This window comes from Camelus bactrianus, chromosome 11 (assembly GCF_048773025.1).
Source record: "Camelus bactrianus isolate YW-2024 breed Bactrian camel chromosome 11, ASM4877302v1, whole genome shotgun sequence".
Lineage (NCBI taxonomy): Eukaryota > Metazoa > Chordata > Mammalia > Artiodactyla > Camelidae > Camelus > Camelus bactrianus.
Genome location: NC_133549.1, coordinates 19,059,681 through 19,069,250, shown reverse-complemented (window position 1 = coordinate 19,069,250; position 9,570 = coordinate 19,059,681). Strand labels below are relative to the sequence as shown.

The window sequence follows — 9,570 nt, the reverse complement described above, 5'->3', positions numbered from 1 at the left end:
CACCAAAGCATGAAAGAAAATATAATCATTCGTCTTTTATTCTGTTTCCAAGATAATGAAAGGACTCAAGGACCAATGAAATATCCAATAAAATTCTATCCCAAACCTCAATAAAATGGGAGGGAAGCCTGGCCCTTAATTTTACTGGGAAAATTAAAAGATTGAAGCTACGTAAGACACGTGTAAAAACAATGATCATAATGAAGACCTGTCTGACCAGAGGTCAAAATATTCTCCAGAGCTACAGTCATTGAAATGTGGTGATATTGTCCCTGGAGAATCAAACACATAAGTGGACAAGAGTTCAGAAACGGGCATGAGCCATGCGCTCATTTGTATGGTGTTATAAAGTGGTAATGCAAATCAGCGGGAAAAATACTTTAATGACTGCTACTGGGAAAATTGGCTGTTTATTTGAACAAGAAACATTTAGATACATTCTTTATACAATTCATCACATTTAACTTCTAGTGTTTAAAAGATTTAAATATTTAAAAATATAAAAATGATCAAGCAGGTATTTGTGTCTTATGGGGATAAGAAAGGCTTTTGTAAATGCAGAAACCAGGAAGACGAAGGTTGGCAGAATTAATAGACAAAGAGATTAGGAGCCGGCCTATGTAAAGAAGACCTACAAATCAATAAGAAAAGGACCAATAATTCAATAGACAAATGCACAAAACACAAGCTTTCACAAATGAGAAAAATCAAGAAAACCAATTAAACATCAGAAAAACTGTTCCTTCACATTAATACTGAAGGAAATAAAGATTAAAACCAAAATGAGAATACACACCCTCCAGAATGGCAAAAATCTAAAAGTCTGACAACATCAAATATCAGCAGAGATTTAGAAAGTGGGACATCCCATACTCCCAGGTGCAAGTACAGCTGATACAGCCACTCGGAGAAGCAAAGCTCTCAGTACCTGAGAGACCCAAGAATGCACATTTCCTACAACCCAGAAACTTCATACGCAGGAACAGGCCTGGAGAAACCCACAAAGACAGCAGCGAAAGTTTATCACGTTATTTGCAATAGTTACAATTAGGAAAAACCCAAACATTCATTAATGCATAAGTTTTAAAAGTAAATTATGTATATTTATGTACCAACATGGATTCATCTTGACATGATGCTGAATTTAAATAACAATTTACCAAATAAAATTATGACATGATTTATGAATTTTCAAATGCAAAGAAAACAATAGCAGATACCTTTTATAATTATCTGCTTTTCTAAGCAAAATGTTCATTATGACCTCATAGGATTGTACAAAATCCACCATAGGAATTGTACACGTGGAGGGAGGTGAACCAGCCTGGGTATTGGGTAACAAGGGGGTCAACACCATCTTTTGTTTATATTTTATGTAAAAAATTTTAAAACTTGAAGCAAATATTTTGTTTTACCCTTGTTCAACTGAATAAATTCACACGTCTGTTTTGCTTTTTTTTGAAGACTACTAAATTTGGTTACGTAGAAAAGTAAAAATTCTATACAAGGGAAAAAAAACCCATGAACAAATAAAACTGACCAATCACAAGTGAGGAAAGCATCTTTGCAACATATATTAAAAAGAGTAATGTTAATATGTAAAGGTTATCCTCAGACCAGTAAGAAAAAGAAGGAACTTGCACTAGAAAACTGGGCATAAAGAAGAGTAACACGGAGGCTACATTTGTTGTTTCTACAGAAGCCCCACCTCCACCAGTACCACAGGCGAGCAGCGGGCGTCAGCTTGGGCCGGGGGCTGAGCACAGCCCACTGGGCTCTGCCCATTGTCTCAGATCAAAACTTAGGGGGTTTCTGTTAACCAGAACACACTGCAAAGAGGACACACAGAGAAAGGTAAGACCACCTAGTCCCCTTCACTGAAAACTGGAGGGGGGAGGGGGACAGGTGGGGAGGGGAGCTCCTGTCTTAGGGCACACAAGGAAAACGAGTTTATGTGCATCTCAGTCAGGACCCTTAATCCAATCCAATTCTAACTCGTTTAGAAGAAGAGAATATTCTTGGCTCACGTGCCTAAGAGATCAGAGTTGGGCAGGTTCCCAGGTAAGCTTCATCCAGGGGTCTGGCTCCATCCTCTTGTCATTCTCCCAGTCCTGCCCCTCTATTAATCCTCTCTGACTGTTTTGCCTCGTGGCTGCAAAATGGCTGCGAAGGATCCAGGCCTCTCATCTTTACTGTGTGTTGCCCATGGCCCAGAATTCCCAGCAAATATTTTGAGAGTCACCCTGAGACTGCTGAGGTCACCTGTCTGTCTCTAAACCAACAACTGTGGCCCCCAGGATGGATGAATTGACAGCTCAGGTGACGTCTCCTATTCCACACCTGAAGCCAGGGTTGGAGTTAGTTTCCTTCTGCCCTGGGGACCCCAGGGGAAACTGAGGCCTCCTGGGAAGGAGAAGGAGGGGAAGTTTCCTGAGGAGACACCCCTAGTAGTTCACTGAAAGATAAAAGCTACACAGGGCTTCACCTTTTTTACAACTCAGATTTCAAATCACTTTACAAACTGAAACATGTACCCAGGAGACAATTTGTTGACACTCTTCCCAAGACTGTGAGGCCGAAGAATAGGTTAAAGTCCATCAAATGGGACGATTCCATCCATGGAGGAGCCAGGATTCGAGTCCCCACAAAGGCCATTGTCCCTGCTCCAGTCCCAGTCACTCACAGCATCTTCATTCTTTGCCTTTAGAATGAAAGGGTGAGTTTAAGAGTCTCTGAAAGTATTATTTGCCCTTCAAAATACAGGTTAAGAGATGATGTGAATTGTCGTATTACTGAAGTCAGCAATTTATAATCAAGGTAATTTAGTTCCCTATGTTAACTCATCAGGAGGAAAAATTGAGACAATTTACCATCAAACTTAAATCACTTTATAATGAATGGAAACACTCCAATTTGTAAAATAAGTGCAATGAGTGAAAACTGAATAATTTAGATATTTGCCAATATCGAAGATCCTTTTTAATGAAAGCACATCTTTAAAAAAAAAAAAAAAAAACTTCCCTACCTTTCAATGAAAATTAGTAGCTTGAAAACTCTTCTCAAGGATGTAGTCCTTGGGCAATTCTGTGTGTTCTGCGTCACACATGTGCTCTGTGCTCCTCTGGATAACCTGAACATGAATAAAATATTATTTTGTTTATTTTTTAATTAAAAGAGCTAAAAATAAATTTGCTGGCAAAACAAGGTAAAGGTGATACCCAGACTTTATCTCATGCTAAGCAAGGGGAAGCCATAAAAAATTAAAGAATGAAAATTTGGGGAAGGAGAAATATGAAATGCTATTGGTCCCCACACGTGAAGACGGGCAGGTGACACTTCACTGCTCGGTGGCGTGCCTGGGACGAAGTCCCCACAAGACGGAGTTTCCTTCTGGGACACTTGGCAGGCACCCATGGGGCTAGCTCCTTTGCCGGGTACAAAGAAATTAATTTGCAATGTGACTGCAGCTTATGCCTGTAAAGAAAAATCATTATTTTAAATCACTATTTTCTTAGCCTCTAAAAGAGAAGCTCTAGAAAAATCTGAAAGTTTCCTAATGATGCAGGACTTATCTATTCTGAGCCTACCTGGTACACAGTCTCCAGACTGCCTTTGAGTTTTGTCTCCATCCCCCGTGTCAGGCTGTCAGCCTTCACTTCTGTTGTCACGGTGCCATCCTCTTAAAGTCCTCTCGGATTCCTTCCAGCGGGATGCTTGCAGCAGACCACGAGCGAGGAAACCGAGATCATTATGAATCGAATGTGGAAGCAGGGCCACGACCACGCACTCGGCCCCCCTGCCAGCCTCTGGCACGACGGCGGCTTCAGAAGTCGCTTTCCTTTCTAAGAAGCAGTGCAGGGCGAGCTGTACAGCCTTGAACTCAGCTCTCACGCTTGCTGGCTGGGCGACCTTGAACACAGCTCTCTCGGTCTCTCGGGCCTCTGCTTCTTCATCTGTAAAATGGGGGAGAGAATGGCACCAACCCCACAGACAGAATCACAACACGCGGTGGGGGCTCAGGCTACCGCGTGGTGTCCGGGCGCACGCGCACGTGCCTTGCTGTTAGACAGCAGGGCTGGGATGGGGATGGAGACAGGGGTGGGGGGCGGGCAGAGGCAGGGAAGGGAAGGAGTTTAAGCTTTTGAAAAACAGCTCTCCGGATGAACGGAGCTTTTGACGTTTTTTGACATTTTTTAAAAAATTTTACTCAATTGAAAATTTTAACGGCTTTCAAGTGTGTTGCAAACACAACAGTAAACCCAAAGCCTCTCCTTGGTCTCAGCTCATCACCTCCCTCCTTCAATAACTACCTATGGAATTCTGCCCTGTGGTAACCCCACCTCATGGCGTTTAAGGTCCGGGAGAGCCGAGTTCATCGCAAGTGTTGTTGTGGGGTGGGAGGGGCAGGAAGAGACCCCGGGAAGAGGACCAGCGCTGCACAAAACTCTGGAAGCAGAAATGAGCATGGCCAGAATCCTTGGAGGAGGAAGGGCAGAGTGTGATGGTGAGGATGGAGGAGTGGCCAGCAGCCAGGACCATGCAGGGTACCAAAAGACCATTAGCCTTTCATTCTCATCATCTTTGGAAACTATGAAAAATTAAAATAGATATACTTGATATTTTGCCCAGTTTTATTCATTCTCTTATGAATTTGGGAAAACTAGAGATGTTTGCTTTACCAAGTTCAAGGCAGGGAAGTTTTCAAGGGGACAATATGGAATCCGAAGCCGCTGTGTAACAGACTTCCCTGGACACCTACAGATCTGATGGGGAGGGATCATTTTCCTAAGCTCATTTTTCTGCCTTAAAGGATAACAGTTCTGTAGCCCAGCCAGACTGCATCCATGGTTCACAGAACTCTTTAAGCCCATCTATATTGGGGGGAGATATTGAAATCTTTCCAAAAATGTGAGTGTATAAATTACAGCTGCAGAAGACGTGCCTCTCCTGATAACGTCTTGTGTGAGAGACTCCGTCTACCCGCCCCCCGCCGACTTGGGGTGCCTCTTCGCAGGGCTGGGGGGGTGTTCGTTCTCAAACACCTTCTTCCTTTGCTCTTATTTTTCTTTCAGGTATCCTGTCATTTGACTTTTATTTTTTGAAGTATAGTCAGTTTATAATGTTGTGTCAATTTCTGGTGCACAGTATTTGATTTTAATTGCATCCATGCACTTGTCCGCTTACTCAGAATAGTTGAATGATAAAAGAATTGCCCTGACTATACTTCGATTTTAAAAAAAAAAGAAAAAAAGAAGAAAAGAATTGCCTTCTGCTGCAGCCCCCAAACCACATTCTCTGGGAATAAATGCTGCTGCGTCTGCCTGCAGACCAGGTCCCAGCTAGGACATCCACACCGTCTCTCAAAAACCTCTCAATCTTTGAAAGGCACAAATTTCACCTTTTTGGGTTTTTTCTGGACGAGTGTTTTTCTTTTGCAAAGTAAGAAAGGATAAATCCAAGAAATCTCCACGATACTCCTCATGGAAAACAACAACAACAAAAAAAAACATGACGGGAAATTGATCCCGGGGTTTAGCAGCCCTCCTGAGCACCTGCCTCCAGCCTCCCACCAGAGTCCCCGTGAAGCCGTGGAGCGGGCTGTCCTCTCAGCACATGCCAACTCTCCTCAACTTAAAGTGAAGCAAAATAAAGTGATTTAAAGATGTCCTACTTTCCAAGATCTACAGACTGTCTGCAGAACATTAAGGGAAATTGGCTATCAGCCCAAAGTGTTTTTCCAAACCAGCTCTTAAATATTTTCTGGCCGGAACAATGTATAAAGCCCACACTGTCATCTCGGAGGAGGGAAGACGGATGGTCTCCTGTTGCTCAGAGCCTCTGTTTGGCCCCAAAGCCCCCAGGTACTGTTAAGTTTCATTGTGATCCGATACCCATCTGCCAGACTGGAGCCTTGGGGTGCTTTCAATGCCAAATTTATATAGGCTGATATCTGCATGCAAATATGTAGCTAGAAATGAATGCTATAATTAGCATCCATAGAAATCACGGTCCTCTGTTCCTTAGGCCCCCTGCACCATTTGGGGAAACGCACAGGTTATGGGGGTTTCTCATTTGCACAGCAGCCTTGTTCTGAGGACAGTTACAGCCAAACTTGATCCTAAATGTGAAGACATAGGCATTTAGAGATGTCGTGTTTATTTAGGGAAATTTTGTTCCATCTGAGAGTCTGGAAGGCCAGACATACAAGTAAGTAGCAACACAAGGAGTATCCTGCTCCGAAAGGCTCTTGGGACGATAAGTGAGCATAATCGAAGGAAGGCCATCGCTCCCCTCACCTGTGCCAGGGCTTAAATCTGGGTCGCAGTCCAGTAATTAGGTGAAACAATTAAAACCTGGATGTTTTTGTGAAGGAACCCAGCAAGAATTAATTCAACCTTAATTGAAGTGAGGCAGCCGCTCTCTTGGACGAGTTGACTGGAGACAAACGGGGGCTTTGCTGTGCCGGAGAAATGGGAGGGGGCCCGGGCACCTCCAGAGAGACCCCCTCAGCCCAGCCCGGTTTTCAGGGGAGGCGGTCCTTTCTGGCATGAATGAGTGAAGGAACAAACATGAGTAAGGCAAACCTTAAACGGACCGACTCCCTCCGTGCTTCTGGGTTGCAGATGCTAAGTGGGTTCAGTGCTTGTGCGCACAGGGACCAGATCTGAGCAAATTCTCACACACACAAGGCCGGGTGGCCCTCCGTGACGCCGGAGTAGCCAGGGCGCGCAGCCGGGTGGCAGCGGAGGGCAGGCGTTTCGGGCCGGGGCCGGACACCGCCCGCAGCCGGGGCCGCAGGACCAGAGCCCCACGCCGACTTCATAAAATGACCCTCTCGCTCGCTGTCTTCCTTTTCCAAGCTCCTCCTCGAACATGACCTCGTGTCCTGTCCAAACCTGGGGGTTTATCAGCACCTCCTTTTCTGTCGGCTGATAAGAGGGCCAAACAGATGGTGCTCCAGGCGCCGTGTTATGGAGAAGCAAGGGAAACCTCATGAAGATCAAGTCAGAAAACAAAATAGTATCTTCGTACGAGGCTGTTTTCGAAAGTCTGTTTGGGGTCTCTCCTCTGGGCCTAGCTTCTTACTTGTCACTCCAGCTCAGCCACGTCTCTGCTAAGCACAGGCCGCGCGCCTCCCTGGCAGGGTCTGTCTGGGAGAGCGGCCTTGGAGTCAGAAGGAAACGAGGGCAAAGGTGAACTATGGGTAAAGACACCGTCCAAACCTGCTTGGAAACCCCAACACTTCTAAAGCCTCCTTAAAGAACCCCTTAAGGACTGACTACTCGTGCCCCCCCAAAATCCAAATGGTGAAGCCCTAATCCCCAGCAGGACGGTGCCAGGAGGCAGGGCCTCTGGGAGTGGTTGGGTCATGAGGGTGGAGCCCCGTGAATGGGTTTGGTGTCCTCGTAGGCAGAGACAGGAGAACGTCTCTCTGCCACCACCCTGAGAGCACAGCGGGAAGACGGCCATCTGGGAGCCAGGAAGAGGGTCCTCGCTGGACACTGGACCTGCCGCCCCTCAGTCTTGGATGTCCCAGCCTCCAGAACTACGAGAAACAAATGCTGCGCTTTAAGCCTCCCGGTGTCTGGTAATTTGCTGTAGCAGAGACTCGGAGCTAAGACAGCGCCTGTCACAGCACCGGGGAACAGACAAACCAAGGCCTCCTCCCCACTCGGGCTCCAGTGCATGTGTTTTCAGCACTGGTGCCTCCTGTAAGCAATTGGAAAACCCAGGAAGCAGCCCCCTTTTAGACATAGGGGAGAAGGCAGAGCTGTGCTGGACAGAAATAAATGACTTTCCAAGGTTAAGCGGTCAGTGGTGACGCCGGACGGTCCCTGGCCCCCGAATTCCACTCCAATGCTCCTTAGTCACTGGGCCACGCTCCTTGTCAAGTGTGTGGCTGGGTTTCATCTCTGTGCTCTTGACGGTGAAGGCCGTGGCATCTGTTAATCTCCACAGCAGTTCTCATGAACTAGTTAAGCATGAAGGGTGACAGCCGAGCCCTGGGGAGCTGACGACTGGAGGTCCCGGGCCGTTGTGATTCTGGGATCTTGGGACTGAGGAATAACTTCCGCTCTTTTGCTGCACCCCCCCACCCCCACCCCCCGTCACAGGAGGCAGGGCCAGTGGTAAGGACTGGTCGTGAGCTGTCAAGGGCTGGGGGGTAGGTTCTGTCAATGGTGCTGGGCAGACAGACGGGGGCCGGGGCGCAGTCTGGGAGTGAGAGGCGCTTGGTGGCTGGAACCTGACCTCGTCACTGTGAGGACGCCCGGGGCTGGCTCTGCCAAATTGAAGATGGCTCACCCGCCGACTGATGAGCTCTTCCTCATCCCTTCTGTTGAACCCAAAGGAAGCCACAGTTATTTTCATTCTGAAGTCACACAGAATGACACATCCCTGTCTTTCCCTACATCTCCGTCTACGTGCTACTCCGGTGACACGCATTAATCAGGCTCCAACCGGCACGCCCTCTGGTGCACACTTTCCAAGGGGGACACCTCCGGCCCGGCCCGGCCCGCCGAGCCTTCCACGGACGACCGCGGACTTTCCACCAAGTGCACCGAGCTGGTGAACAGGCGAGGGGGTGGCGCACCTTTGAAAGTGAAATTTATGAGTCCAGCCTGGGGATTTCTTCCTGCCTCTCCGTCCCCTCCCCTACCTAAGTGATAAGAAACAACTGGAACAAGACCTTGGGGTGTCGTGCTGTCAAAAAAATTCTTAATGAAATTAAAGCCCTCACCTCTGACGAGTGCTATTTCTGGCCGCGGCGCCCGCTGCCACAGATGCACGCCGCCCTCTGCCGCCTGTCGGCCTGTGGCTCCACGTCAGAGCCGCTGCTGCGTGTCAGCGAGGAGCCCCAGGGGACGCGGGCGGAATATTTCATACCTGAAGTGGCCTTATTCTCAGGCAACGGCACACCCGGAGACGCGGCTCCACCGTGTGCATGAGGAGAGATGCCGCTCGGAAACAAGGCAGAGAGGGTGGCGGTCGAGCCGGCGGGGAAGTGCCCTGGAAATATAAAAGCATGCCCAGTCATCGACAGCCCTGATTCTGAAATTTCGGAGGTGCCTCCCCACAAACGGAAATCTGCTTCTTTCCCTTAAACAGCCCTTTGTCAATCTGACACGAGGAGGCCTTGTTCCCAGAGCAGTCCTTCCGAAAACCCTCTTTTCAGGTGGGGGTGGAAGGTTGCAGAACCTCCAGCGTGCCTTCCAAGTTTTCAGTTGTCTCTCAACACCCCAGCCCTGTTTTTTTTTTAATTGAAATATAGTCAGTTACAATGTGTCAGTTTCTGGTGCGCAGCACCATGTCCCAGTCATGCATATACAGACTTGTATTCATTTTCATATTGTTTTCCATTAAAGGTTATTACAAGATATCGAATATAGCTCCCTGTGCTATACAGAAGAAATTTGTTTTTTCAAATCTATTCTTATATATAGTGACTAACATTTGCAAATCTCAAAGGATGGCTGAGTGGTCTAGGAAGCTAGACTCAAGTTTCCACACCTATTTTTTAAAATATTTTTATTAAAGTATAGTCAGTTTACAGTGTTGTGTCCATTTCTG

At 47.0% G+C, this 9,570-nt stretch overlaps 1 long non-coding RNA gene across 1 annotated transcript in view; it reads right to left on the bottom strand.

Moving 5' to 3' along the window:
• Positions 1-401: 401 nt before the first annotated feature.
• LOC123616188 (uncharacterized) overlaps positions 402-9,570 on the bottom strand; it is a 55,112-nt gene continuing 45,943 nt past the window's right edge. Inside the window, exons 3-5 of the long non-coding RNA XR_006724076.2 lie at positions 3,588-9,009; positions 3,026-3,474; positions 402-2,701 (exon numbers count right to left, since the gene is read on the bottom strand). This is a non-coding gene — a long non-coding RNA (uncharacterized LOC123616188). The remainder of the gene's footprint in view (positions 2,702-3,025; positions 3,475-3,587; positions 9,010-9,570) is intronic.